Source organism: Triturus cristatus, chromosome 8, assembly GCF_964204655.1.
Source record: "Triturus cristatus chromosome 8, aTriCri1.1, whole genome shotgun sequence".
NCBI classification, from domain to species: domain Eukaryota; kingdom Metazoa; phylum Chordata; class Amphibia; order Caudata; family Salamandridae; genus Triturus; species Triturus cristatus.
In genome coordinates this window covers 1,096,987,217-1,097,001,255 of record NC_140591.1, presented here as the reverse complement: position 1 = coordinate 1,097,001,255, position 14,039 = coordinate 1,096,987,217, and the positions used below count along the sequence as shown (strand labels likewise).

The 14,039-nt window shown below is 37.4% G+C and overlaps 1 protein-coding gene and 1 long non-coding RNA gene across 3 annotated transcripts in view; one reads left to right on the top strand and one right to left on the bottom strand.

Annotated features, from left to right (window-relative positions):
* The window catches only part of EDAR (ectodysplasin A receptor), a 353,642-nt gene that overhangs the window by 91,755 nt on the left and 247,848 nt on the right, over positions 1-14,039 (top strand). The window lies entirely within an intron of this gene.
* On the bottom strand, positions 5,776-6,833 carry LOC146805429 (uncharacterized). The gene is made up of 3 exons (XR_014967460.1): positions 6,773-6,833; positions 6,200-6,269; positions 5,776-6,109 (listed from the first exon to the last, which is right to left on the bottom strand). It is a non-coding gene; the product is annotated as an uncharacterized LOC146805429 (long non-coding RNA).

Sequence of the window (14,039 nt, the reverse complement as noted above, 5' to 3'; positions counted from 1 at the left end):
TGTTATAGTGTGGTGGTGGAACTAGGTTAGTAATGGGGCTTTATTGAATTGTGGTAATGGTAGTAAACATGGTGGTAGTGATAGTTATAAAGGTGGTGGTAATGGCTCACACTCAAGTTCCCACAAAAATAATAACAAAAAGCCCATAACAGTGCAATGTATGCATGAAATAAAGAATTGAATGTGGCATATTTATCTGATGTTCAATACGCAAGCACGCTATATTAAGCAGAATGATACGCCAAACAGGCAAATAGCTTGAGCAGGGAGATTAACCCGCTCTAGATGGATCCAAAGCCTGCTCTATGTTTTAATAAATATTTAACATTAGGTCAATAGACAGCTGTGCTGTCAAGGAAGATCAAAACTAACACAAATGATTGGAACCCAACAGGATTATATGGAAATTGAATTTTCTGAACACTATTAATGTGTCAACCATGAGAAGGGCCATATAATTCACTTCAGAGGTCTATTAAACACAGATCAGCAACCTGGTGAGCAGTCTATATATCGACTTTTTAATATCGAGGGACATAAATATCGAGTCAAAAATATCGAATGTTCAAAATATCGAAATAGCTAATATCGATGTGAAAAATATCGTTTTTTTTTTTTACTTATATGTCGATGTAAGTAATATCGTTCGTAATAATATCGACATGTGAAAATATCGTTATTGTGTAATATGAGAAATATTTATATTGTTTTAGGGGCGGGATGTTGGGTTATAGGGGATAAGGGTGGGGAGTGTTTTAAAAAAGTTAATTTATTTTTGTAATATATTGTAAAATTGAATTATTAAATTTAATTTAAAATGTGAAATGTATATTTAATTTTAGGAGCGGGATGTTGGTTTATAGGGGATAAGGGTGGGAAGTGTTTTACATTTTTTTATATATTTGTACATTTTTTAAAATAATTTTCTAGAAATTCTAAATTAAATTTAGAATTTTATAAAAAAAATTAGGAGCGGGATGTTGGTTTATAGGGGATAAGGGTGGGAAGTGTATTAAAAATGTTTATATATTGTTAGAATTTTTTTGAAATTTATTTAGAAATTGTAAATTTAATTTAGAATTTTAGAAATCATTTTAGGAGCGGGATGTTGGTTTATAGGGGATAAGGGTGGGAAGTGTTTTAAAAATGTTTATATATTATTTAATTAAAAAAAAAAAAAAAATTTGAAATTGTAATTTAAAATTTGCATTTTAAATAAAATTTTAGGAGCGGGATGTTGGTTTATAGGGGATAAGGGTGGGAAGTTTTTTAAAAATTTGTATATATTATTTATTTAAAAAAAAAAAAAAAATTTAGAAATTGTAAATTAAAATATGCATTTTAAATAAAATTTTAGGAGCGGGATGTTGGTTTATAGGGGATAAGGGTGGGAAGTGTTTTAAAGATGTTTATATATTATTTAATTTTAAAATAAAAAAAAATTTATAAATTGTAAATTAAAATTTGCATTTTAAATAAAATTTTAGGAGCGGGATGTTGGTTTATAGGGGATAAGGGTGGGAAGTTTATAAATATTTGTTAATTTTTTATTAAAAATATTTATAAATAGGAAATAAATTTTCGATTTTTACAATTATATTTCGGAGTGGGATGTTGGTTGATAGGGGATAAGGGTGGGAAGTGTTGTAAAAATGTTTATATATCTGTTAATTTTTTAACAAATTAATTTAGAAATTTAATTTTTTTTTTAGAATGTTACAAATAATTTTAGGAGCGGAATGTTGGGTTATAGGGGATAAGGGTGGGAAGTTAATTTAACATGTTTATATATTGTTACTTTAAAAAATATTAATATTTAGAAAATTTAAATTTATTTTTAAATTTAACTAATCACATAATTAAATATAGATTTCAGTCAGAGTATTAAATTAATTAAGTTCACTGTCCAGCACTTATTTTAATTTAATATAGAATGGAGTGGGAATAGTAAATTAATTTAGTTCAGTGTCCAGCACCTACCCTAATTTAATATAGGTTGGAGTGAGAATAGTAAATTAATTAAGTTCATTGTCCAGCACTTATCTTAATTAAATATAGAGTGGAGTGGGAATAGTAAATTAATTAAGTTCATTGTCCAGCACCTACTGTAATTTAATATAGTTTGGATTGAGAATAGTAAATTAATAAGTTCAGTGTCCAGCACTTATCTTAATTAAATATAGATTGGAGTGGGAATAGTAAATGAATTCAGTTCAGTGTCCAGCACATACTCTAATTAAATATAGGTTGGAGTGAGAATAGTAAATTAATTAAGTTCAGTGTCCAGCACTTATTTTAATTTAATATAGACTGGAGTGGGAATAGTAAATTAATTTAGTTCAGTGTCCAGCACCTACCCTAATTTAATATAGGTTGGAGTGAGAATAGTAAATTAATTAAGTTCAGTGTCCAGCACTTATCTTAATTAAATATAGAGTGGAGTGGGAATAGTAAATTAATTTAGTTCATTGTCCAGCACCTACTGTAATTTAATATAGTTTGGAGTGAGAATAGTAAATTAATTAAGTTCAGTGTCCAGCACTTATCTTAATTAAATATAGATTGGAGTGGGAATAGTAAATTAATTAAGTTCAGTGTCCAGCACTTATTTTAATTTAATATAGACTGGAGTGGGAATAGTAAATTAATTTAGTTCAGTGTCCAGCACCTACCCTAATTTAATATAGGTTGGAGTGAGAATAGTAAATTAATTAAGTTTAGTGTCCAGCACTTATCTTAATTAAATATAGAGTGGAGTGGGAATAGTAAATTAATTAAGTTCATTGTCCAGCACCTACTGTAATTTAATATAGTTTGGAGTGAGAATAGTAAATTAATTAAGTTCAGTGTCCAGCACTTATCTTAATTAAATATAGATTGGAGTGGGAATAGTAAATGAATTCAGTTCAGTGTCCAGCACATACTCTAATTAAATATAGGTTGGAGTGAGAATAGTAAATTAATTAAGTTCAGTGTCCAGCACTTATTTTAATTTAATATAGACTGGAGTGGGAATAGTAAATTAATTTAGTTCAGTGTCCAGCATCTACCCTAATTTAATATAGGTTGGAGTGAGAATAGTAAATTAATTAAGTTCAGTATGTAGTGGGAGTAGTATGTTAATTAAGTTTGGTAAATAGCAAATATTAGAATTAATTATAGAGTTGAATAAGAATAGTTAAATTTATTGGATTTAATTGACAAAAAATCTGTAGATTTTAGTTTGGGTTGGATAAAACATAGAAGTTATATCAGAATGCAAATTCCAAATTATTTTTAAATTAAATAGTAGATAGGAAAATAATATTTATTTTATAGTTGTTGGAATGTATATTCATTCGAGAGAAAATTTTGTTTATTATTACGCATATTTTAATAATTACATCATTGCAATAAACATGTCTGATATATACCATACGAACTGTCTAAAGCTATCGACCTATTACCTAGATTGAACTCTGGGTCCTGCCGATTTCGTCATACTACCCCCCGTTTTGACGTGTAAATATTTCTTATTGTTGAAACTCGCCTTGAAAATCCCATGTTTGTGCGAAATGCATTGGCTGCGGATCTGGTCTCACTAAATCTTGGAATAAAGGAATTCAAGCAAATACTCAACTACTGTGTGGATTCGAAACACAAAAGTTTATTTTGACATTAATTTACATTTCTTCCAATATGTTGCCTCTCATACTTGTGGATAATTGTTGTCTTGGTGGTCATTTGAGCAGCTGACCATTTGAGGTGGGCAATATTATCGTTACTGATAAAGTGAAAAGTCCAGGCTGAGCATTCACCTAAAACCGTGCTGCTTTAATTTTCAAACTTCCTATGTTTGTTTGGTTCTTTTATTTTGTAACCGCTCGCTGTTGTTTTGGGTTATTTTGGTCGAATCCAGGTCGCGGTTCGGAGCTGTTTCGCGTTTGAGAAGGTAAGAGTTATTTGCTTTATTATTAAATAGTTTTAAGTGTTTTGTGGAAGTAGTTATGTTGTAATAAGTGTGTATTGATTGATGTTTTAGAAGTTAGGGTGTTAGTAATAGTTTGTATACGGTTTTATAATTAACGTTGTGTTCCGTGTTTGTGGCTTTGTTAGTGTTTTGGTATTTCGGTGTGTTAAAGTTTTATAGTGTTTGAATAACGTTTGTAGTGAGGTTTGTACGTGCGTTTTGTGTGTTTGTGGGTGGGTGGGAATGTTTGTTTCTGTTTTGTAGGTTTTACGGAGAAGATATTTTCGTCGGTTTCAAACACCTTATTTTTTTAAAGGAAGTGTGTATTAGTTGTGTTTACTAATGTTTATTTAACACTTCCTTTATTGTTCGGGTTTCCAGGAGCGGTTATTTACTTTTTTTATATTTTTCGGGATTTTTATGGTTAATGGATAGTCATTTTTTGGATAACTATGCATTTTGAACTCCCTGGATTTATTTGGAAGGAATGTTATTATCCCATTGGAGATACTACACAGGTAAGTTCATTTAAATATTTTTATTGTTGGTGGCGAAACCTTATATATTTAATATTGTTGTTGTGTACTTGGTTTGTTTAATTATGTTGTCTAAATATATGTCCATATAATTCATGTATATATTTTAGACCACATAATTAAATATGTGATATAATAAAGTGGATTATTTATGTTGTGATAGTTGTTTTAGTAGAATTGTGGGTTAATATTTAGAAAAGGGTTTAGAAGAGAGTTTGAGCTATTATATTTAAGTCCTCAAGTCCTCTTGTGGATGGGTATAGCTGTACCTGTTGTTGTAGGTAATTATACATTTGAGTAGTTTGTCTAGACTGTTTTGGTTTTAATTGTAGGACAGATTGTTGCATTTTTAATTCTTGGAAACTTTGTTCCTTTTGTATGGCAATTAGTAGTTTTTGTAGTGTTGGAGTTGTTCTCCCAGTAGAAGTTAGGAATGCATTATGCCAGCCCTCGACGGCGTTGTTAGTTTTGGCTTGTTGGTTGAGTGTACTTACATATACATTCCACCAAGGTATTTGGAACTTGGGCTGACGTCTATGGCCTGATCTGTGCAGTCTCCCCACCCAGGTATCCTCAAAATAATCTAACAGGGGAGATAACTTTACTTCATTTTGTTTGTAGAATGGACTTTCTAATAAAAGATTGTAATGTTCTGCAACATCTGTGGTTGGTACATAAGCTAGGGCTGTTAGAAGTTTTATTTGATGTGCAAAACTTATGTTAGTGGCGTATTCTACACTTAGTGAAGATTTTTGTAAATGTCTCCATATACATTGGTTAAGATGGAAGTAACATCCTTGGATAGCTGTATGGGGGTACAGTTTTAGAATGGAATTTATCATGGCTTGCTCAAAGTCTATGATAATTGTTTGAGGGTAAAAATCATTAGATTCTTGTTTTACTTTTCCTAGCATTTCATTATATGTTGTGTTTTGTTTGTTAGGTAATAGTGCATAAATTAAAGGTATGGAAGTGTTGTGATATTGACCGTGTATTGTGTAAAGCTGATAGAATGGTTTTGGGCATATTGTAAAGGTGCCATCCATCATCCATGTTTGGCATTGTTGCAGTTTAGTTATATTGTTTGCAGTAGCAAACATTATGATTCTTTTTTCTGGGCTTTTGTTATCAAAAAAAATAAAAGGTTCATTATTGTGGGTGATACTTAATTCTGGTGGAATGATGATCTCTTGAAAAGTTTTAGGGGATGGTATAGTTGTCGTGGTTGCTTTTTTGGTCCTAGCAATAGTTCTTTTTATAGAAGCAATTGATGGTAATTGGCCTCTTGCTTCTTTGGGCACTCTAGGTAATAGTTCTTTTAGGATTACACTTGTAGCAGTTTGTGAACCTGTGCTTAATTCTTTGATATTTTCAAGAGTTGATCTGACTTCTATTTCAGAGAGATTGGGTGGATGGTTATGCTCTCTTGTATATAGTACAGTTGTTTCTCTTGTTGTTGCTCGGCCGTAGCATTTGTTAGAATAATATTTAGTACACTTCCAGTTCACTTTTCGGTCCGTCTGCTTTTCTTGGGTGTATGTGTAACCCATGTAACACAATAGGAATTTTCCTTTCTGCGAAGTTATAAATTGGGCTTCTTCTGTCATCGTGATGTGTTACAATTCTGGAAAAAATGTATATGAAAATATATGCTATAGTACTTTATATCTTTATATGAAATTAGCAAAAAAGCATTTTTTTTATATATACTTACCAAGTCTTTTTTGTTGTATTTGAATGAAGATGTTGTTTGTCGCAAAAATGTTGTTTAGTTGATTTAGTCTCTGAAAGTTAAAGAACATTTATTGTTGTGGTTGGTTTAGTTTTTTAAGTGGGGTGGTATTGCTGTTTGGTATAGACTATATTTTTATTGAAGAAACTTATTTTATTGTTTTACAAATTAACAATTCAAAAAACATTCCCCCACCTTCATCTGTCCCGGAAGTACCACACATTTATCATCAAGACCAATTATTCAGGAGAATGAACAACCTTTCCACCCAGTTCTCTACCCCCCCCTCCCCCACCACATGTCAATGTACCCCCGTCTCCTACCCCTCTTACTATGTGCCCCTCCTGCCTAATAAATAAGATGCAGTAGCCTAACCTCTCACTAAGCAAACAGAGCCTACCCTCATGCCCAGTGGTATAGACTATAGGTGTTAATTTATACAGGTTTTTTACAATTTAAAAAAGAGAACAGGGATTTGTTTAGGGGTTTAGGATGTTTTGGGGTTTGAGTAGGATTTAATTAATATTTTATAAAGTATTTTGATAGTATACTTACTTTTTAGTGAGTCTTTTCTGGCAATCTTCAATATTTTCTTTAGCTGTTTGGAGTAATATCTGTAGTGGAAACATGAAGAGATGGAATATATAAGTTAGTTATTTATTTGAGTAAAGATAAATTAGTGTTTTAGTTTAATTTGGCAGTTTAGTTAGAAAAGAATATTTACTTACGTTTTTAGAATAGTAATAGGATGTAGGTTTCTTCTGTTTAGTAGAGCTTCTTCTTCGTTCAATGCTTTGGTTTAAGGCACCGTGGAACACTTGTTTTAATTGGTTTATATAGTGGTTTCAAATTGTTTCTTGAATGTTATTGGTTGTTTTCTGTATGTGGCCTTTCTATTGGATGGTTTGAATTTTTTTTAGTTAATTGGTTTCCTTTTATGGAAAATGCTAAGTAAGAGTATATTTAGTTTTAAAGGAGGAGAGTTTTAAATTATTATATATAAAAAGATTGTTTAGAATGTGTACTAATTTTATTTAAATGTGTTCGAAATGCCAATGTGATAATTATTTTAGGTTTTTTTTATTATGTTGTTAAATATAGAGATCGCTATAAATGTTATGTTTATGTTTAAGTAGAATCTCATTTGAAAATGTATGTTTTGGTAAAATATTGTCTTTATGTTGTTGAAAGTATTGGTTTTATTAGTATTAGAATTGTCGATATATTTAAAAAAACGATATTATTGATGTCTATATTTTGGTTATCGATATTTGTGACATGTGTCATATTTATTAACTTATGTCGATATTTAGTATTTCGATATTAATGTGTGCGATATTTGTGTGATCGATATAATTGTATTACGATATTGTAGTGTCGATATTAGTGTAGTTTTTTAAATAAGTATACAATGTCGATATTTTTGATGTCGATATATTTGTTGCGATATTTGTGTAGTTCGATAATGTGTCTGTCGATAATATGTCAGAGATCCCAGCAACCTATGTGGTGTGTCCAACTCATAAACACCACTTTTTAGTTTCCCCGTACTTTGTCGTTATTCAGTAACCATGTCACACAAAGTTAAGTTGCCTTTACTTGGGAGCTCTGTTTGTTGATCATCACACAGGTGGGAAACTGACACACCTCTACTAGTTACCATGCGAGACACCATCCACCATAATATGAGCACTTCATGTGTCCCCATATTCCTATAGAGTTTGGTACTCTGACTTGATGCGACTGCTACATACTTTTTCAAACTACCTTGGCAGTAATCTGCCCATAATCTTTACTTTACACCTGACACGCGGACTTCCACTTTCATCCACTTTCTAGTATCCTTTGCCTTCATATTCTTTTTCCTGGGACATCAGTGCCTTTATTTGGCTTGGGCAGGAGGCATCTCAGATGTGTTCAAGGGGCCTGGGTCAGCAAACTGAAGCGATACCCTTTCTAGGATGAAGACATGTTTCAAAGCTCCAACATATGGTGCAATCAAGTGGTATTAGCCAGGGCTAGCTGGTTCATCATTAATAAATCTGGAACATTTGGTTTAACATGTATAAGTAATTATTGCAGCACTAGCACACGGCTCTGAAAACAGTGGGTCACGAAGAATGATTTGCTGCTCCCGCTTCTGTTAGGCAGCATTAGAAGAGGTGAATAATTCGATAAATGCTCAAGCTAGGCATGAGTCAGTTTCCGGCCTGGTACCACCTCTGCCTCATTTGCATGGGAAGATGAAGAGCTAAAGTTGATATATGGGGTGGAGGGAATTGATTGGCTCAAAAGGAAGACCAATTGAATCACTACAATGGATCAGAGGTGTAAGCAAAGTGGTCCCTGGAGCAGGTTGTTGTTGAATACATGGAGGCAAGCTGAACCCCAGAAGCAGCATTGGGGCCTGTCCAGCTCTTACAACTTTCTGGCCTTCCCACCACAAGGTATTATCAATCTAGAAGATGATTGAACATAATGTACAATGCATTAATGAAGATGTTGACTAGGCCCATACTGCTATAGGGATCTGTTAAGACAACATCTTTTTGTGCTGTGTTTTCCTATAAGCGTCTAAGTGGCAGGGCATGACAAAAATCCCATCTGAGGTTGCTGAGGCCTTCCACAAAGTGGAGGCTCCAGTGGAGTTCAGTGGTGGCTTAAGCAGTCTGATGGCCTTCGGGTGTTGGTGTGCCTATCCACATCTCACCCCTGCAAGTTTCCGCAGCACACCTGAGGTAGAGAGCCCTCGAGGAGTAGCCTCGTCCTCAGTGGTGTGTGTTACAGTGCATTGTATTAAAATCATAAAGGGCGATACTGTTTAAGAAGTCAGTTGGGCAATCACAGGCTTGACTTTTTTTTAATAAAAGGGATCAAAACAATGGGCCTGTGTTCGTTTTTATCACAAATGCGAGTGGTGTATTCTTGGATAAATCCTTTTTCTCATCTTCCTAAACCTTGTGCGAGGAAATTCAAGACAGGGTTTATTGCACTGACCTGCAACTCTTTTATTTACACAACAGATTTCCAGAAACATACTTTCCTGTACTATGTGGCAGATTAAAACTATTCATGAAGAGGAGTCATTGGTTTGAGCACCTCCGGCTGGGCTTTGAATGTAATTTGCAGGTCACAAGTTAAACCCAAACTTTTATAACTAAACAAGGGTGTCTGCTTTTGCAGTAAGTGATGCCCCAAATGCATGTCATGATAGTTTGCGCTAATTGTGTTGGTGAAAATCAGAGGATGTCTGTCCATATAGGAAAACTAGTCTGACACCAAGGTCACCGAGTTAAGTAGGGCTCCAATTCGAGAATAAAAATATATTTAACAAAATCTGGGTGATAACTGTATGCTCGTTTAACGTCCCAATTACTGTTAGCTCCTGTAAAGCCACTCCTGGGGAATTTGTGACTTAGGCCGCAATAGCATGATGTTACAAAATGATCTAGGGCACAAAGATGTGTAAAAATGCACATTAATATAGAGGAAATATACACCTCACTTTCTGGTTTGTTGTGAGTAATGGATAAACTAATAGGTTTTTTTCAATCGCACACACAGTATGACAAACTATTTCTGTCAAATCAGTTTGTATTGGCCTGGAACTGACTGGTCTGAAAAGCGACCAACAATAATTGGTCTTAAAAACTTAAACCAGGTTAGCAATACAGTTTGTCCATGAATTTTCCTTTAATGTTATGGTAGTTAAATGTTTAATCTTTAAAAAAAACAAATGACTTGGGATTACCTTCTTAGATATATGTTAATATTTAACTTTTTGTGTGTTGTACTTGTGCTTGTTACGTTGTTTGAGCTTAGTAGGTTGTCTGAGCGCCTCAAAAGTTCCTACAGTTGGCTTGGGATCTTTATGGTTTAATTCTTTTTTATCAAGTGCTGCAGAAGGTAAGTGCACATTATAAGGGTCACGCAGGACCCGGCTTGGAAATAAAGCAGTGTAACAATATCTCAAAGTGAACAATACCATATGCCTCCCACCCGCCACCCGGAGAGTTGAAAAGAGGAAAGGAAAAGATAAAGCGTAAGCCACCCGCCACCCACCCTTGGTCCAGTATGGTGATAGAGCGCTAGGCCAGGCAATGTGTCGGTCCTGGTGTTCGTTCGATCTACAAAGTAGGTTCTGGTGCTGTTAAGCGTAAGAGACGCAGATATCTAGGGCTGGTCAGCTCTCGAAAGTATTGTGCGAGCAGAGTGAGAAATGGTTGCCATACGTCGCTGAAGGAGGAGCCTTTTCCGGCCAGTGTAAGAGAGAACTTTTCCATGCCCAAGACATGCCATAGTCGTTGATACAAACCCGTGTGTGAAGGAATGCGGAGGGTCCTCCAGTGAATCAGTATGTTCTGGACAGCTGTGCATAGCTATCTGTTTCCCTCGCCTGGATTTTAAGGGGTAGGTAAGGGGGTTGGGCACTCCTAAGAGGACATATGCGGGGAGTCTAGGGATCTCTGTATCAAGGTGTTTGTTTACTTCGTCCAATATGTGTGTCCAGTAGGACCGGAGATGTTCACAGTCCCACAGTAGGTGAACCAGTGTGCCCCTCCCTCCACATCCCCGCCAGCAGTCAGGGCTCTGTGTCGCGTCGGCTTGGTGGAGTCTCTTTGGGGTGTAGTACCAGTGATAGACTAATTTGGTGAGTGTTTCGGTGAGACCTACATGTATTGCTGTGTGGCGTGCCCTATAGCATGCACCTTCCCATTCCTCGGGATTGAGGTTTCGTCCCAGTTCATGTTCCCAACGTGCCCGCCCCGCATGGTAGGTGTGGGTGTATCTGGATTGTAGCATCTTGTAGAGATCCGAAATCAGTTTCTTGTCCGATGACCGTTCATATTGCGTAAGAAGCCTCGCCACCTGTGGGCGGTTGTCAGGGTGCATAGCCCAGTGTTGTACCTGGAGGTAGCGCATGCGTTCCGACTCTGGGAGACCATAGTCGGCCCGGAGCTGCGGAAAGGGGATGATGTCACCCTTGGCAAATAAGAGACCTAACGCATGGCAACCGACCTCTCGCTACGAATGAAAGGATTGTGAGTCCGTTCCAGGGCTGAAATCGTCGTTATCCAATATCGACGTGAGCGGAGAAGGGAAGGTCATGAGGTCGTGGCATATGTTCGTCTGATCCCAGACCGTGAGGATTGTGCGTGTCACCTGCGAAGCATATAGATTTTGGGGCGGTGGGCTTTCAAGAGAAAAGGAATCTTCATTAGAGAGGTACCTGCCACGGCGCTGTCCTGGAAGAGCCATTTTTTTTCAGATTTGGCCCGACTCCATTTGACCAAATATCGAAGCTGTGTGGCCTTGTAATAGAGTGCGAGGTCGGGATCCCGAGTCCCCCTTCATGGGGTGGCAGAAAGCCGACTGCTCGTTTTAGTCGTGGTTTGCTTCCCTGCCAGACGAAAAGGGAGAGGTCCGATTGCACCTTCTGAACCAAGCCAGTTGGAGGTGGCAGGGAAAGTGTCTGAAATAGATAGAGGATTTTGGGAAGGATTGTCATCTCTATCGCAGCGACACGCCCCAGCCATGAGATCTGGTGGTGTTTCCACCTCCAGAGCTCAGTGGGGATGTGAGTATGGAGAAGGGAGAAGTTAGCTATTGTCCTGTAGGGTTGGGGCCAGATATATACCCAGATATGGAACGGTGTCATCAGACCATCGCAGAGGATAGCGGGCCTGCAAGTCAGCTCTCTCCTGGGGTGGTAATGAGAGGTTCATTGCTATAGATTTAGTCAGATTAACCTTGAACCCCGAGGCTCCGGCGAAGGTGTCTAGTTCCTTCCGAAAAGTGCCCAGTGCTCTCTCAGGGTTCGCTAGGGTGACGAGCACATCATCCGCATACAATCTAATGGTATGGGTGTCCCCGCCAAAGCGGAAGCCTGTGATCTGAGTGTGATCCCTGATCCTCTGCGCCATGGGCTCCATATAGAGAGTGAAGAGTAGAGGTGACAGGGGACATCCCTGCCTCGTTCTCCTATGAATAGGGAAGGGAGCAGAGGTGTGCCCATTAATTCTTACGGTCGCCGTGGGAGATCTGTAGCAATTAAAAATATGTGTCTGCATTTTCTCTCCAAAGCCGATACAGGCCAATACCTGCTCGAGATATGGCCAATGGACTCGATCAAAGGCCTTCTCTGCATCGATCGTGAGAAGCATGTACTTCCCCGGTATGCGGGAGGCTTTTTCTATGAGATGAGTGACGCGTTTCGAGTTATCGCTCGTCTGCCGTTGCGGTATGAACCCAGCTTGGTCGGGGTCCACTAGCCCCTGCATATAGGGGGTGAGTCGGCTTGCCAGAATGCTGGTGTAGAGCTTCAGGTCTATGTTTAGAAGTGAGATAGGCCAATATGAACTGCATTCTGACTTGTCTTAGGGAGGACGACTATCGCCGCTTCTATCATGGAGGGAGGGATGGCCCCAGACTCTGCAAAAGAATGAAAAAGGGCGCCAAGTATCGCGCAATTTTTTTATAAAAGGCCGCTGTGTAGCCATCAGGGCCAGGCGATTTGCCCAGTTTCAGGCGGGCGATGGCTGAGATAACTTCTGTTTGTATGTAAGTATAAGAACACAACACACATTATATGTAAACACACCAAATATTATAAATATTACCCATAAAGTATTACAAATTCAATATTATACGTGAAACGCATACATAAATAATGTAACATGCATTAAACTAACAATTCGGTGCACTGTTGTTGTCGACCAAGTGCTACTATTAATTGAAGCAACAAAAAAGCAGTATATAATTCTTGCTAAAAACATATTTTAAGATCTGCAAATGGGATACGTTACACGCTGCTACATCAGTATGTATCATAATGATAACCATCAATTACATAAATAGTGATTTAAATCTAAAAAATGCATGGGTTTTCATTTCAGATATGCCACAGAGTAACAATCCTGCTGAAGGGCTTACTTTAAATTGTCAAAAAGAGAAATACAAACCCAATCAAATTTGCATCTGTGATTAATATTCTATAGTACAGGGATGACTTAAAACTCAAGGACGGAGAAGACCAAGAGGACTGGCTTAAGAGGCTTAGTACGAGCAGTTGGAAATAAATCTATTTGGGGGTTTCCAAAGAACCACATAAAAGCTTTCTGGGAGTTGTAGTAAGTAAGGAAAATAATGTGGTGACATCCGGAAACCATACACTAGGGCTAGAGGCAGAATGGAGGGCTGGGTGTGGAGTCAAGGGGGGTAAAGTGAATGATAATTAGGGGTGGGGGAACTCAGTTTCACTCCATGGAGTTACATGAAAGCTCCGCGAGGTTCCGTGGAGTTCCGCAAACAGGTGGAAATCGGCACGTTGTGCTGCTCATGCTGATTTTTAGAGCTGGGAGCTTTTTACGCACTGCAAAATCAGTGCAAATGGCACCATGCAGCACGCCAGAGGGCGCTGCTTCTTTGCTGCTGCTCGAGTCGATTTTCTACTCGAGCTGTAGCTTTCTCTCCGCGAACGGGCGCAACTGCCCATATAGAGAAATCTCGGCGGGTTCCCTCCTAGCACCTGAAAATCGCACTGGGGACACCAATTCTCGCTCCAACTTGCCAACTTACCGCTGCCGAGCCACACACAAGAAAAACCACTGCTATGCGACGGTTGGAAGAGTTTGGCCGGAACTCCGCATTACAAGCGTAACGCACTGTGGCCAAAACTCCGCGAACTCTGCCAGTGGAGAAGAATTTATCGCCCACCCCTAATGATAATCTGTGTTTAATTTTTTACAAACTTTGCCTCTAAGGATCCTGGCAATAAGGAAAAGAACAGAGAAATGAACAGAGGGGGCTTAGGCTACCGGGA